This window comes from Kogia breviceps, chromosome 10, assembly GCF_026419965.1.
Source record: "Kogia breviceps isolate mKogBre1 chromosome 10, mKogBre1 haplotype 1, whole genome shotgun sequence".
Taxonomy (NCBI): Eukaryota; Metazoa; Chordata; class Mammalia; order Artiodactyla; family Physeteridae; genus Kogia; species Kogia breviceps.
The window spans coordinates 103665722-103679784 of NC_081319.1; the positions used below are offsets into that span (position 1 = coordinate 103665722).

The following is a 14063-nucleotide window of genomic DNA, read 5'->3' on the forward strand; positions in this document are numbered from 1 at the left end:
CCTAATGAAACAATCCATTTTGTCAGCTCCCAAGAACACTGACCTTCTCCCCAGAGACTTCCAAGAATTAATTAATACTAAATGCTTGTCAGGCCCTTCGCCAATGTTAAGGATTTCTTTCACGTGAAAGGCCAGAGTAAGCACAAATAGGAGAGTTTGGCTTTACTTTGTAAATACTTCGTAAATACTCCATCCGAGGATGAGCAAGAATGACCTTGCCACGTGGAAAGCACAAGAGAGAGAGGCTCTCCTGTAAAGAAGGGTCGTCTCCACACCACACAGAAGGCAGATCATACACCTGCCTGCATGTAGCCAGATAATAAGTACGCGATTTTTATTACGATCTTGTATGAACGGGTAGGTGCAGCTAAAGAGAAGAACCTTATTGCATCCTCCGGGAAACATCTTTGGCATCTCCAATAAGCTACAAGAGCACGTGACTGTTTCTTGGGGTGACGGTGGAACATCTGAAATACAAGGCAGTGGAAGGCTGTCTGTCGTCTAGAGCAGATGCAGAGGCAGAGGGGGCCTTACCTGGAGCCAGTCAAGCTGCAAAGTCCGAGGGGACTGTCGCCAAGGCTGCCCTGGCTTCTGACCCGCCTGCAGGTTCCGGCGCTTTCCCCAACACCCTCACTTCCCATAGCTTACCGGAAGGGCTCACGGAACTCCCTGAAAACCGTTACACCCACAGCTACAGGTTATTCCAGGGAAAGCGTTAGAACCAGAGGAAGGAGGCAAACACACAGGGCAGAGTTAGGGTCCCAGACACGTGGCCTCCGCTCTCCTCAGGAGCCCACCCTCCCAGCATCGGCGCGTGACCGTCTGGCTCGGGTCACCCCCACCAGAGAAGCTCACCCGTTACGGAGGCACGACTGACGGTCTGATGGCCACGCAGTTGAACCCACTTCCAGCTGCCTTCTCTGCAGTTTGGGCCGATACCAAACTGAGGGGTGTGGGTCCCTCCGTTAGCGTAAACAATCACGTGGGGTCCAAGGGGCTCCCCCTGAATCACAGAGACGCTCCTATATCAGGCAGGGAGGTCACCTCCCAGGAGCCAGAGACAAGGGTCAGCTCTCCCTGTGGGAGGACAAATTCCTTACCACCCCGGCCCCAAGGAGGGTGAGGGAGGAGATACCCCCGGTGGCTTTGCCCGGGAAGTCTGCTGGGGGCACAGGGGTCTAAGCAGCAGTGTCCAAAAGTTTGAGGGGAAAATGATTATGTCCCCAAGGGGCAAGTTGGGGGACTGTCTGTTTATGCTCTTTAGCCTAAGTCCGTCCTGGACAGCACAGTTTCCCGGAGCAAGATTCCAGCCACAGAGCTGCCACTTTCTGCTGGACTTGTAGGCTTTTCTGCTGCAAATAAATTGGCAAATAAATACCTCAAGAGAAAAGCAACAGGGAACACCAGGCTCGTCTCTCTGTGCTTCTGAGGGTCTGAGGATCCACCCTGTGGTCCTTTCCTCTGTCCTGGGATGTACTGACTTAGCAGCTGGCAGAAACCCAACCAAGAAGACAGGAAGGAGCAAGTGGAAACTCCAGAAAGTGCCCCCCCCTCCCCCAGATAAGAGAGTAAATCCAGATGGAACGGCTGAGAATGGTGCTCTTCTCAGGAATCTGAGGAGCACCGGGGTGGAGGTCACCGTCCTACCCCCATTCAATGTGTCTGTTACGGTTTCTGCAAAAATCAGGTGGATTTTCATGAGTGATGGTAGATTAGCAACCACTTATCCAAGCAGCAGAGTCCCAACCGCAGCTGCCGAATGGGATGTGGTATCTCAACCGGAACTCGGGCTGTGGTTATCCATCTGGAAAACGCGTTCTTTTCACACCTCTTCAGGGGCTTCCCTGGTGGCGCAGTGGTTGCGAGTCCGCCTGCCGATGCAGGGGACACGGGTTCGTGCCCCGGTCCGGGAGGATTCCACATGCCGCGGAGCGGCTGGGCCCGTGAGCCGTGGCCACTGAGCCTGCGCGTCCGGAGCCTGTGCTCCGCGACGGGAGAGGCCACAGCAGTGAGAGGCCCGCGTACCGCAAAAAAAAAAAAAAAAAAAAAAAAAAAAATCAAACCTCCTCAGGAGAGATAACCCGAAGCAGCTCTGTGTTGCGTCAGAAGGACACAAGTGCGTGTTCACTGCCTTACCCCAGAGGTGTATGCCCGTTTTCCTGCTGTCATCTTGACAACCCCTGGAATATCACGCGCTCTACTACATCACTGGCATGATGCTGTAACCGGAATGGCAAATAGGAAGTAGCAAGGGCTTTGGATGCTAGAGTGAAACATATGTGTGTCAGAGGGCAGGACATGACAGCCCGTTAAGCTTGCAAAGTCCAGACATACTGGAGAAGACTCCAAGAGGTCAGTGGTCCGGGGCATGCCCTCTAAGTTAAATGATTACCCTCTTATAAAATGGTATGTGGCTTGAGGACACGTTGGATTTGGTAGGGGGTGGGCAGCCTGTATTGCCCTTGATATTATTTCTCTGACCTGTTTCTCGAGCGCCAGTCTTGAATGAGGCCCAAAGTATGAGAGGGCTCTACAGAAATTCTAGGTTTCAGTGCAACCCACCCTGCTATCGAGGCCATATAATTGATCAAATGCACCGGTGCTAGGGGCATCCAGACTAGAGAAAATGCTGTGAGGGATCGTTGACGAGCTCTGGTAGGAGATCTGCAGTGCAGAACGCCTAGGTTACTGGAGCAAGGCCATGGCCACTCCCTTTCAGGGACTATTTATTGTGAAAGGCACTCACCATTTAAAAACCAGCTCTTGAAGCGACAATAGGTAATGGAGACCAAGTTGCAAAGGGAGCATCAAGTGATTACATGACCGGAACTGCTCGTCATGAGCTGGACATCGTCAGAGCCACCAAGTTGGTCAGGCAGCTGATGGAAATGGCGTGTTTAGGGTCAGGTCTGAGCAAGTGCCGAGCACACAAGGTGTCCCAGGTCTCCAGGTCACCTCCCCCCGTTGCGCTGGCACCTCTCCCTCTCAGCTTTACGTCTGTAACTACGGGGGCAGCGTTGGACGGCTATGATCTTTCGGAAAAGGAAGGAAAACAGCTTGTCCCTGGCTCATGGGAGGGCTGGCTCCAGTCGTCAGTGCTGGCTGCCCGTCGGCTGCTGTCAACACTATGGCTCTATCAGGGGTGGCCCTAAAGGACAGTGGTAAGGGGACATCTTCCCGGCAGGCAGAGGGCTGTGAGCAGCGTGCCTGCTTGTCTGCTTTGTATGGCCCGAGAACGGTCCTAAGAGAAGGACGTACGCGGACTCCTGGGTTAGTGAATAGCTTGGCTATTCACTAACTGTGGGGACACAGAAGGGGCAGGTTTGGAAGATCAGAGACAAAGAGGTCCGGGAAGAAGCATGTAGAGGGATCTTGGGAAGTGGCCACCAGACGTGCAGATCTTTATGTCACGAGAGAAGATTCAGCACAGAGCGGTCACTCACTGGCCAGGTCGACAGGAGGGACTGGCTAGTGACATCAGCCATCCTCTGTCCTCAGCCACCCCGGCACTTGTACAATAGAGCTGTGTGAATGTCAAGAGAAAAAGAGAGGGAGGAATATTAATTATGGCCTCAGAACCAGATGCACAAGCTGGCACTTCAGCTTGAGACGTACCCTTTTGAGAGCGCATAGCCTGCCATCACCTGGAAGATTCAGTAACAGAGTGGACTTGACGTAGCGGTGAGGGGATCCGAGCTGTGCAAAGGGCAGGCTGCAGACGGTTCCCGTGATTCCCCTGCATCACCACCCTTTACCCGCCTCTGATCTCAGCCACAGCTGCAGGGGATGGTTCCACGCGAACTCACACTCAAGCTGATTCTGCTTTCTGCGCCAGGGCTTTCTAGTACATGTGCTGCCGGGGCGAGCACTGCACCGGCGCTTTCTCCGAAAAGCTTTGAGCCCTTCAGCCCACGCACGACACAGCCCAGCAGTGCAGCATGTCACCACACCAGGGGCGGTCCTCACCAGCAGGGAGCGGATAAACACTTCCACCTCTCATCCCTCCAATGGCAACACTGAGAAGCATCCTCTGGACTTCTCAGAGGTCCCAGCAGAACCCATCCCCACTGCTTGCGGCAGCGATCTCAATAATACACATGGTTCTTCCCGTCTCACCCTCCCTGCCCTCACGCCCACCTCCTGCTTCACCTCTCATTGAAAGAAACTGCTCCCAAGCCCTGTCTCAGGCTTTGCTTTCCGGGATTCCCAGACTAAAGCAATAGCTGCATCTGCCCAAGAGAAACTTGCATTAATATCTGACAGGAGCCAGAAAAGCAAGATTCCAGCCAAAATCAGAGGAGAATAATTCAGAGGAGTAATTTGGGTGTGGGTAAGTGAAAGGGGACATGGGGAGCTATTTTATAACTTCAGACTTAGCAGGTCCAGTTCCTTCCATAGCCAGTATTAAATATAGGTTTTTAGAGCTGACTATGTGAGCATAGAATATCAAAATTTAGAAAGGCACAGGAGACGTTTATCTTTCTCCTGTGCTTTGAGAACATATGCTCACATTGTCTGTGTGCACGTGCACACACACACACACACACACACACACACACACAGAGGCACACACACACACTGGACTATAAGAAAAAAAATCACTCTAGCCACACAGCGGAACCTGGCTCTTTGGACCACACAAGTATTATCAAGGCATCACCAGTGGGAGAGAGCCCAGTTACGAGCCAAAGACTAGAGAGGAAAAAGCCTTTGTTGTGAATAAATAGCCTGATGAACCCAAACATACTCAGTGGCTGGAGAATCACAGGACAGAGTAAGTCCTTTCTGATCTACAGAGTGAAGGGGTTTGCATGTAGTAACCACGTCTGCTGCTGGCCACACTTTCGAGAACCACACATGTGCCTTCTGTGACTTCAAGGTTTTGTGAAACACAGTTTGAAAACCTGGGCCAACCCACCCCTTCTTCTAGAAGTGTCTCCACTCCATCCATCTCTGGAAGGGAAGAGCCCTCCAACTTTGCTAAAACATCCCAGAGAAGGGGACTGGTGCAGATTCCCAGTTACAGGGCGGCGACGCTGGGCCATTTTGACCCAGATGGATATTCCTTTCCTGCGTTCTCACTGCGGCCGAATCCTTAATTCTTCTTGTCCTGATCTCAGTGGAAACAGTGAGACATTGCCATCTTTTTGCAATATCCTTTTACAGCCCTCAAGGTAGTTAATAGTTTTTATACTGGATTGGGCTGTGATTAATGAGAATTAAAGGAGGCTGAGACTATATACGTATCAAGCAATTCTTATCTGCAGTAAGTTGATCACAAAATTTTCGTTTGCCTCCCTGAGAAGATATATAGAACTGAGCAACAACGGTTTTCTGATTATTAAGGGTTAAAGTGTGTCCCCCTCCAAAAAATACACGTTGGAGTCTGAACCCCTAGGGCCTCAGAGTGTGACTTTCTTTGGACACAGGGCTGTAGGTAGTTAGGGAAGATGAGGTTATACTGGAGCAGACTACGTCCGACTCCAGGATTACTGGTGTCTTCACGTCCCACGTGAAGCCAGAGACACACACAGGGAGAGGCCACGTGATGATGGGGGCAGAGATGGAAGTTATAAGGCTGCGAGCCCAGGAACACCCGAGAACGCTGACGGCCACCGGGAAGCTGGAGGAAGCAAGGCAGGGCCCCCTCCAGCTTTCAGAAGGAGCACAGCCCGCTGGCGCCCTGATTTTGGACTTCTGGCCTCCAGAACCGCAAGCCAGTAAGTTTCTGTCTTTTAAGCCGGCTGGCGGGTGGTACTTTGTTATGGCGGCCCTAGCAAACGAATGCACTTCTATTAATGACTTCTCTCCGATCAAGCCTCTAACATGTATTGATCAGGACAAAAGCGTGTCTCCACAATTCACCCCTTTCTTCTCTTCTTGAGAGACTTTGGAAGCTTATGAATTAAGAGGTTATTTTCAGAAATAGTGATGCAAGTTTCCATTTTGGATGTATTTAATTATAATCTAGAAATCAGTAGCACTTCTCTCCAGAAGATGTATCCAAAGTCCATCTGGGATTCAGAGGTACTGAACTCCAAACAGCTCACTACTCGACAGGCTGTAATAGATACACAATTCTCTGTAAGCATAGCAAGGCATTATTCTAAAATTAAAATCATCACTAAAGCTGGGTGACAGAATGCCTTCCTGGGGGGGCCTCTACAGGCCTGGCAATGCCAGATTTAATTAAGGAGTTTTATTTGCAGCGATAAATTCTTATCCAAGGTAAAATAAAAGTGATTCGATTTGTTCACACTCAATTTCATTTAGGTGTACAACTAGTGGTTTAAGTCTATTGCAAAATAATTCAACCAAGAAATCAATTTTAGCACCTACGAAAAGCCCAACCAGGCTATAATTACAATCTTCCAAATGCTAATTGCATACATTTTCGGATAGGAAATATACATATGTATCACGTCTCATCTTCCTGTTTACCACCAAAAATTATACTTGCATAAAACATGGGAAAATTATCTTCATTATTTACGACCCTCAAAAGGCTACGATGTTCCTTTTATAGCCCTTTCTGGATCCGTCCGGGTTAGTCAATTACTGTCTTCCTTGGCTGTCTATGTATCTTTTATTCTTCTTGAGCTGTTGGAAGCTAAAAAGGGTTGAGGAAGAGAACCCCATCGTAGGAGGCAGCGGGGACCAGAGATCACAGCAGGAAGTGGGACCTCAGTGCAGAGCCTGGGTTGTTGGGGGGCTTCTGCTGCCTGGCTGGTCAGAGCGTCCATATCGAATAAGAGCAGGCCACGAGCTGGAGGACGAGTGACGTAATGGAGGAACCCATGAAAATGAAGCTCATTTCCAAACAGGAGACTAAATGCTCCAGGGAGGCTGTCAGGTGACCGCACCTGACAAAGAACCAGGACACATACGGCAGCATTCAACAGGCTGTTCTGAAAGTCTTAATGGCCTCTAGAGCATTCTGCATCTAAAAAACTCTGCGTGGATCATTTGCGTGGAGCAATTTAAGAATGCAAAGGCAGGACACGCCTGAATTGGGGTTTTGTTGTTTTGACAATATTCTCCTACTATCCGCCAAACCACACTCCCTGTGACAAGGATGCTCGCATGAGTAGAGCAGGTCACAGTGTACAAAGGTCCAACTGGGGCCTTCCTCCCTGGGAGGCTGATTTGCAAGTGACTGTTACTGTCGCGCCTGCTTTAGAGTCGGTGAATGAACCAGGGGAACGAAGAGGAAACTGAGGACGGGAGAAGCTAGGTGGTCCAGCCGAGACCCCACAGCTACTCTGGTTCCACATTTTGACACTATGCCTATTTGATGCTTACATTTCACACGGAATGGCACGCGTCCCAACAAACACACGTTCATCGTTCTGTTTACTATAAAGAGCTACTTTGTATAGTACTCATGTACCACACAGTATCTTCTTGCCTGAGACTGTGGAGGGAAACCTCTTAATGTCTTAGCACATAAAGAACTGTTCTCCTGAGCACGGGGAGAGGGGGTCCCTAGTCACACAGCCCAATGTCCCCCTGGAGAAACGGACGGATGTTCTCCTGGGCCACCTTTACTCCTAAGGACACCTGTGTGTCTCTCCAAGGTGCCCAGGATTTGAAAGGGAAAGGCAAGGATTGATTCAGAGAACGAAGGTGGGAAAGGTGGGGGAACAGGTGGAGGTGAGGAGGATGGAAGATGTCAGCGTCCCTGACATTGACCATGACCAGCTCACTGTTGGAGAATTTCACGTGACTCTGGCACTAAGTCTGGGGGGAGACGGTGACAAATGCAGTGTGTCCAAAGTAAACATGGTGGGCAGTTAGGAGAGAATCCTCACGCGGAGCTGTTGAAGACGCTGGGAGTGGTCAGTCTGCATTGGAGAAGTCTCGAGGAGACATCACGCCTGGATCCTGCTAGGCCAAGGATGTGGCACAGAGAGAGGCAGACGTTTTTTGGTGGAGGCACAGGACATAGGGAGATGATTAGAAAAAGAGTACCAGGAAGGAAAGTCCACCTCCGTTTAAGAAAAATCATCCTAACAATTGCAGCAGACGAACAGTGATGAGCTATGGAACTTTCCATCCTTGGCTGGAATTATACAAGCAATGACTGGATAGCTGTGCCCCAAAGAGCACCATTTGGCTCGACGAAATGGCCTTGGGTGTCTTCTAGATCTAAGTGCTGTGCGTCTAGGAACAAGGTCTTGGTTCTCTGGTTTCATCATTCCTTGGTGTTTGCTATAGACCTCTCCACGGTGCACTAATCCCTTTAAAAAATTTTTATTTATTTACATTTGGCTACATTGGGTCTTCGTTGCTGCGCGCCGGCTTTCTCTGGTTGCGGCGAGCGGGGGCTACTCTTCGTTGCGGTGCGCGGGCTTCTCATTGCGGTGTCTTCTCTTGTTGCGGAGCACGGGCTCTAGGCATGCGGGCTCAGTAGTTGTGGCGCACGGGCTTAGCTGATCCGCGGCACGTGGGATCTTCCCGGACCAGGGCTCGAACCTGTGTCCCCTGCATTGGCAGGCGGACTCTCAACCACTGCACCACTAGGGAAGTCCAGTAATTCCTTTTATCTTTTATGATCTCAGGGCCACTTAGAGTATTATTTCTGTGGCTGACTCCTTGGCTCTGAAGAGCAATGCCAAAACCTGAAGGAATCACGAAGTGCTGATGCGAAATCTCTATTAATTTCTGATGAACTTCTTATCTTAGTAGATTTTTACGCCCCCTAGGTACCTCACTGTTTGTAGGCATTCAATGAAGTTTTGAGGGGTAAGTGAATATGCATGCACGGGTGTGAACATTACTTAGTTAATTATGAAAACAATATTCCAGGCTTCAAGGACAAAAGAAGAGGGGAAGAATCCAGAAGTCTTTTGAACATTTTAAAGCAGATGTAAGTCAAAAATTAATTAGTAACAAGCGTTCATGATTTTTTAAAATACCCTTAGCATTTTATTTTTTGCTCTAAAAATAGAAAATTTCCTTAAAGTGATTTTTTAGTCTATAAAAATAAATAGCATACATTATACTAAATAGTGAAATGTTAAAAGCACTTCCTTTAAAATTGAATGAGACAAGGAGGTTTGCCATTGACATTTCCAGTAAACAGTTTACTGAAGGTTCTACATTGTGAGATCAAAAAAGAAAAGAAATAAAAAGGTGAAGGACTGCAGAGCAGAAAGCAAAGTTGGCAAAATTTCCAGATATGATTGTCTGCCTCAGAAAACCCAAATGAATCTGAGTTGAGTAAAGTTTCTGGATATAAAATCAATATGCAAAAGGCTGCACATCTATATACCAGCAAAGAACAGTAAAAACTACAAAATAAAAAATTTCAACTTCTAACAGCATCAAAAATAGAAAGTATGTAGGAATAAATATGGCAAAGATTAAAGGACTTTCAGGTGAACATTTTTAAGCTCTCTCAGAAGTTGGTGATGGAATTGTAAATTGTTATAACCATTTCAGAAACATAACATTATCGACGGAGGTCAAACTCAGGCACACCCTATGACCCACCAATTGCATTCTTAAGAACATACCACAGAGAAGCACTTTTTCACGTATGTCAAAATATATATACAGAAATCTTCATAGAAGCACTGTAATAGCAAAATTTAAAAGCAACGTCCAGGGGCTTCCCTGGTGGCGCAGTGGTTGAGAATCCGCCTGCCGATGCAGGAGACACGGGTTCGTGCCCCGGTCCGGGAAGATCCCACGTGCCGCGGAGCAACTAAGCCCGTGAGCCATGGCCGCTAGGCCTGTGCGTCCGGAGCCTGTGCTCCACAACGGGAGAGGCCACAACAGTGAGAGGCCCGCGTACCGCAAAAAAATAAAAAATAAAAATAAATAAATAAATAAAAGCAACGTCCATCAGGAACAAATGCCCATGAACATCAAATACTCATCAACAGTAACATAAATCTATGACAGCATATTTATTCCGTGAAATATTAGCCATGAAAATGAATGAACTGCAGCTATACACATTAGAATGCATTCATCTCAGAAGTAAGACATGGAATGAGAGACTAAGTGACTAAAGAAAACATACAGTGTGCAAAAAAAAAAAAGGCAAAATAAACAACTTGTTATTTGCGGATACATATGTATGTGATAAAACTATAATGAAAAGTATAAATTAGTTAAAATTCAATATAGTGTATTCTGGGGAGGAGAGAGAAGACCTTTATTGGGAATGAGCTTAAAGGTGCCTTCAAAGGTCCTGTTGGTTCTCTCTCTTAGGCTGGGTGTTTATTTTACTATTATTATGTACACTTTCCTATGTCATATTTCTCAGCTCTGTAGTTTTTTTTTTTTTTCTTTTTCCAGGAAAATGCTCTTTAACCCAATGTGGCACTTATTGAAATTTATCCATTCATTCTATTGATGGTGCATTACTGAATAACATCTACTTAGAATGACCAAAAATACAACGGGGTGTCATGGACTGTATGTTTTCAAAATGTAAAGATTAAGAACTGGCTTGAGGAGATTATAGAGGAAGCATGTTATCTCCCTATTTAACAATATTGAGGGTCTAGAAAGACCTCGTGGCGTTACTGCAATGATGTCTCTGGTCTTAAGTAATTGGTCAAACTGAGGAATTACTTGCAAAGTAATTGGGATCGATAATGTTCAGAATATATCAGGCAGCGCTCACTTTACCCGCGGGCCACAGACGAACTACTCAGGATTCTTGGTTGCAAACAAGAACCGACACCGGTCAACACAAGAAAAAATGATTTCTCAGAAGCCTGTGAAGTACAGTTGAGCCTTGAACAGCTCAGGGACCGGAGCACCGACCCTCCAAGCGGTCCCAAACCCACCTGTAACTTATGGTCGGCCCTCCGTTTACCCGGTTCCTCTGCTTCCCTGGGTCCGCATCCTCGGACTCCGCCAGCCTCAGACCACGTTGTACCATGGTATTTACTACGGAAAAATATCTGCTCTAAGTGGACCCGTGCACTTCAGCCCCGTGTTGTTCAAGGGTCAGCTGTATTTCGTGGAGCTGGGGGGAAGCCTAGTCGGCCAGGTTTGAAAAGTAGACATGACTGATGGAAGTTTTTGAAGGTCAGGTCGCAGGAACCAGCCAGTTAGGGCACCTCTGCTTCCTCTAGGGCTGCCACCATAGCTAGAAACCCCAAATGACCCCTGCATCCTGGCCCCTCTCACGCCCTATTCCAGGCTCCTCTGAGAGCATCCAGTGGCCAGGTTCAGGTCACACATCTACCCCTTTGGTGCCAGGGTTCAGGGTGAACAAACAGCTGAACTTTGTGACTTCTGTATTCCATAGATTTAGGAAAGGAACACAGGTGTCAGGAACCACAGATGAATGAATAGAAACAGGGAAAAAAGGAGGGAGAGAGAGAGGAAGCTTGGAAATGATCTGCCATGTTCATCAAAAATTTTGCTCCTGAAGCCCCATCTAAGACTCTGAATCTAAATTTCAGAAGTTGGGGGGGAGGGGGCGGGTCCACAGAAATCTTTCATTTAGTTAACCTGCATGTCAGGCGATATTATCAAATTTGAGAAGATTACTGGCATCAATAACGCAGGCCCTTAAATCTACTTACTCTTTCTATGACTTTCAGGGACTTTGCTTTTCCTATGTGAAGGTTGGGGCGTGTCCTAAAAGGATTCCAAATTTCTTTTCTCCCTAATGGTTCCTTAACCAATGTATTCGTCTCTGTGTGCATTTCCTGGAGATGCATAGCAGCGATTTCAATTTATGAATGAAGAAGTTCAGGATTTGACTACTTAGAGCCCCAAGAAAATATCATCTGAGTGTCTCAAATAAACAATATTTGTCACTTAACCACGAGGCTAATGTGCCAGGCACTGTTCTGGTCATTTTACGCGTCTTACCTAATATAATCCTTCCAACAAGCCCCAGGAGACAAGGACCCCCACTTTACAGATGATGAAACTGAGGCACCAAGATGTAAAATGATCCACTCAAGGTAATGACTGGAGGAGCAGTGATTTCAATCCAGTTAAATTTGCTCAGAGTTTCAGCCACTATTTAATACTGGCTCAGTAAATGTCAATGTCAGCAGAGCAAAACGGACATGTTAAAATTCGCTTACTGGTCATAAATAAATCAACCAATAAAAATGGAGCACAATCAACAAATACGGATTTATAACCACGAAAATGATCTCTTCTTAATTTGGCCTCCCGAAATCTGCTTGGACTGTCTCTGCGCTCACAGCTAAACAGCATGTAAACAAAAGTCCTGCACTCAGGGAGCCCCCGTGAGCCCCCAGGCCACTCGCCGGCTGTTTCCCAGTCAGCTCCGCCCGTTCCCGGTGGGCAGCTTTCCTCTGGGGTGCTGCATCTTCTCTCCCATCTTTACAAGGAGCTTTTCCTCCTGGAGAAGCTTTAAGCAAACCGCCTCTTCCCGCCGTAATCTTCTCTGCAAGACACCCGTTAAGGATTCAACCTGGGTTAAATGTCGTGGATTCCTTTCAACAAGAATTTAAATCCAACTGAGGGTTTTTTCCCCCTCACACACCCTACGTATTAAATAATTATGAGCAAAAATATGTTATGGGGTCAGAACAGGCATAAATAAGAAAATGGGTATATCTGTATATATATATATATATATAATGGAATACTACTCAGCCATAAGAAAGAATGAAATAATGCCATTTGCAGCAACATGGATGGGCCTAGAGGTGATCAACTAAGTGAGATAAGTCAGACGGAGAAAGACAAATATCCTATGATACCGCTTACAGGTGGAATCTAAAAACTGATACAAAAGAACTCACTTACAAAACAGAAATAGACTCACAGACATAGAAAACAGACTTACGGTTACCAAAGGGGAAAGATGGGGGAGGGATAAATTAGGGGTTTGGGACTGACACACACACACCACTAGATATAAAGCAGATAACGAGCCTCTCGGACGCAGCTACCCCGGAGCCTCCCACGCTGCTGAGCCACGGTCAACGCCACCGTGTTCTCCGACTGCGCCATCGACGGCGAGAGCCCTTGGGCCGCGTCTCCTTCGAGCTGTTTGAAGGCAAAGTTCCAAAGACAGCAGAAAACCTTCGTGCTCTGAGCACTGGGGAGAAAGGCTTTGGTTATAAAGGGTCCAGCTTTCACAGAATAATTCCGGGATTTATGTGCCAGGGTGGTGACTTCACACTCCATCATGGCACTGGTGGCAAGTCCCCCTATGGGGAGAAATTTGATGATGAGAATTTCCTCCTGAAGCGTATGCGGGTGCTGGCATCTTGTCCGCGGCAAATGCTGGCCCCGGCGCAAACGGTTCCCAGGGCTTCCTCTGCACCGCCAAGACTGAGTGGTTGGATAACAAGCACGTGGTCTGGGGCGGAGGTGGGAGAGGGCATGAGTATCGTGGAGCCGTGGAGCGCTTTGGGTCCAGGAATGGCGAGACCAGCAAGAAGGTCACCATTGCTGACTGTGGACAGATCTAATAAACTTGACTAGTGTTGTTGCGTGTGTGTTTTTTTTAAGAAGATGTTGGGGGTAGGAGCTATTGGTTAATCTATTATTTATGCTGTGTTGGGTCTTCGTTTCTGTGCGCGGGCTTTCTCTAGCTGCGGCCACTCTTCATCGCGGTGCGCGGGCCTCTCACTGTCGCGGCCTCTCTTGTTGCGGAGCACAGGCTCCGGACGCGCAGGCTCAGTAGTTGTGGCGCACGGGCCCAGCCGCTCCGCGGCACGTGGGATCTTCCCGGACCGGGGCTCGAACCCGCGTCCCCTGCGTCGGCAGGCGGACTCTCAACCACTGCGCCACCAGGGAAGCCCTTGACTTGTCTTTTATCTTAACCACCAGACCATTCCTTCTGTAGCTTTCAGGAGGGCACCCCTTCACCCCCATCTGCTTGAAATACCCTATAATCTTTGTGCTCTCACTGTAGTTCTTTGGGTTCCACATTGTGCTTATCTCCCTCCAAGTTTAGCTGAATTGCAAAGTTAAGTTTATGATTATGAAATAAAAACTAAACGACAAAATTAAATAAATAAAATAAAATAGATAACCAACAAGGGCCTTCTGTACTATACTCAATATTTTGTAATAACCTATAATGGAAAAGACTATGAAAA

General features: G+C 47.7%; 1 protein-coding gene and 1 pseudogene across 2 annotated transcripts in view; one reads left to right on the forward strand and one right to left on the reverse strand.

Moving 5' to 3' along the window:
- Window positions 1-14063, reverse strand: part of FARS2 (phenylalanyl-tRNA synthetase 2, mitochondrial) — a 454626-nt gene that overhangs the window by 10158 nt on the left and 430405 nt on the right. The window lies entirely within an intron of this gene.
- Window positions 13040-13430, forward strand: LOC131764251 (peptidyl-prolyl cis-trans isomerase A pseudogene; annotated as a pseudogene).